We start from the raw sequence: 3,103 nt of genomic DNA, 5'->3' as shown, positions 1-3,103 counted from the left end.
AACGTGGTTTGGAAAACTCAAGATTTGATTGCTGAAGAGGACTATCATTCAATGTTGGCAACACCCAGAGTCATATATTTAGACCCATTGTGACATATTATTGGCTATCTAAGAAGTCACTAAAAGTGTGGTTGCCGCCTTTATTTGACCATAATAGGAGCGAAAAGGAGGACTCGATATTTGGTTCCTCCCCAGCAACAAAACCATTGGAAGCATAGACCCTATTAAATTACAAATTCTATGATTGGAAGAAACATAACGAACAATGCTTTCATTGGATTTGTTGATTATGACGCATAATCCAAAAAGCACTAGATATATATATCTGATGCTGTAGCTACGGAGAGGAATTACATTCCAAAGAACGCAATATGACTTTTGATACATTTTTTTATTTTATTTATTTTTTAGTCATTAAGCAGACGCTCTTATCCAGAGTTACTTACAGACAGTATTTTTTTTTAATACTGGCCCCCCGTGGGAATCAAACCCACAACCTTAGCGTTGCAAACGCCATGCTCTACCAACTGAGCTACATCCCTGCCGGCCATTCCCTCCCCTACCCTGGACGACGCTGGGCCAATTGTGCGCCACCACATGGGTCTCCCGGTCGCGTCCGGCTACGACAGAGCCTGGATTCGAACCAGGATCTCTAGCGGCACAGCTAGCACTGCGCCACTCGGGAGTACATGTGTTTACAAAGTCTCCTATGACAACAAAAACGGAAAGAACAAGTCATAGGTCTTTAGTTTTTTGTTATGATCATGTAAGTCAGAATTCAAAACTTTTAAATCATATTCTTCAAAATTAATATTTATTTGTTCAAGATAATATAAAACAAAGACAATGGCTTCAAATCCAATGGGTGTTGTCAGTTTCTCTTTTTTTATAGTGACTTGCCACAACAAATATAAAACAGTACAGTTGAGTTTACAACCCTTTGAACTCCACTAGCTATTACCTTATCACAAGATAGACAATTAGAAACCATGTTTAAAAATGTATACAAATAAACTGAACATAAGGTTGTGGCCATCAAGACTTTCCAACACCATAACCCTGGCTATCCCCCAACCCTCAATGACACCAGGGACAAACAAATAATCTCTCACAACAGCACAAGTGCAACAACCATTAAGTTGTTTAGTGTCCTCATTGGATCTCATATGAGAGTACACTACAGTTGGCCTAAATCAACGAAAGGGACAAATAATTAGACATGAACGTGAGTGGGTGTGAGGCAAAAAAAAAAGCAACAATGTCCATCTTACATATTTTAGTCATTTAGCAGACGCTCTTATCCAGAGCAACTTACAGTTAGTGAGTGCATACATTTTCCCCGTGGGAAACGAACCCACAACTCTGGCGTTGCAAGCGCCATGTTCTACCAACTGAGTTACACGGGGCCCTTGTAAAAATTGTGCTGCCAAGAGAGCTGGGGGAAGGGAAGGGTGAATAGTCTTCATCTTTTTCGTTATGTGATAGCTACAGTACCTTGCAAAAGTATTCATCCCCCTTGGCGTTTTCCTATTTTGTTGCATTACAACCTGTAATTTAAATAGATTTTTATTTGGATTTCATGTAATGGACATACACAAAATAGTCCAAATTGGTGAAGTGAAATGAAAAAAATAACTTGTTTCAAAAATTTAAAAAATAAAATAACAGAAAAGTGGTGCGTGCATATGTATTCACCCCCTTTGCTATGAAGCCCCTAAATAAGATCTGCTGCAACCAATTGCCTTCAGAAGTCACATAATTAGTTAAATAAAGTCCACCTGTGTGCAATTTAAGTGTCACATGATCTGTCACATGATCTCAGTATATATACACCTGTTCTGAAAGGCCCCAGAGTCTGCAACACCACTAAGCAAGGGGTACCACCAAGCAAGCGGCACCATGAAGAACAAGGAGCTCTCCAAACAGGTCAGGGACAAAGTTGTGGAGAAGTACAGATCATGGTTGGGTTATAAAAAAATATCAGAAACTTTGAACATCCCACGGAGCACCATTATATCCATTATTAAAAAATTGAAAGAATATGGCACCACAACAAACCTGCCAAGAGAGGGCTGCTCACCAAAACTCACGGACCAGGCAAGGAGGGCATTAATCAGAGAGGCAACAAAGAGACCAAACATAACCCTGAAGGAGCTAAAAAGCTCCACAGCGGAGATTGGAGTATCTGTCCATAGGACCACTTTAAGCTGTACACTCCACAGACCTGGGCTTTACGGAAGAGTGGCCAGAAAAAAGCCATTGCTTAAAGAAAAAAATAAGCAAACACGCTTGGAGTTCGCCAAAAGCCATGTGGGAGACTCCCCAAACATATGGCAGAAGGTACTCTGGTCAGATGAGACTAAAATTGTGCTTTTTGGCCATCAAGGAAAACGCTATGTCTGGCGCAAACCCAACACCTCTCATCACCTCTCCCCACAGTGAAGCATGATGGTGGCACCATCATGCTGTGGGAATGTTTTTCTTGGGAAACTGGTCAAAGTTGAAGGAATGATGGATGGCGCTAAATACTGGGAAATTCTTAAGGGAAACCTGTTTCAGTCTCCCAGAGATTTGAGACTGGGACGGAGGTTTACCTTCCAGCAGGACAATGACTCTAAGCATACTGCTAAAGCAACACTCGAGTGGTTTAGGGGGAAACATGTAAATGTCTTGGAATGGCCTAGTCAAAGCCCAGACCTCAATCCAATTGAGAATCTGTGGTATGACTTAAAGATTGCTGTACACCAGCAGAACCCATCCAACTTGAAGGAGCTGGAGCAGTTTTGCCTTGAAGAATGGACAAAAATCCCAGTGGCTAGATATGCCAAGCTTATAGAGACATACCCCAAGAGACTTGCAGCTGTAATTGCTGCAAAAGGTGGCTCTACAAAGTATTGACTTTGGGGGGGTGAATAGTTATGCACGCTCAAATTCTGTTTTTTTGTCTTATTTCTTGTTTGTTTCACCCCCAAAAAACGTTTGTATCTTCAAAGTGATGTTGTGTAAATCAAATGATACAAACCACCCAAAAAATCAATTTTAATTCCAGGTTGTAAGGCAACAAAATAGGAAAAATGCGAAGGGGGGTGAATACTTTCGCAAG

The sequence above is a fragment of the Coregonus lavaretus genome (genome assembly GCF_964263955.1).
Source record: "Coregonus lavaretus genome assembly, chromosome: 10".
Taxonomy (NCBI): Eukaryota; Metazoa; Chordata; class Actinopteri; order Salmoniformes; family Salmonidae; genus Coregonus; species Coregonus lavaretus.
This window is presented reverse-complemented; position numbering follows the sequence as displayed.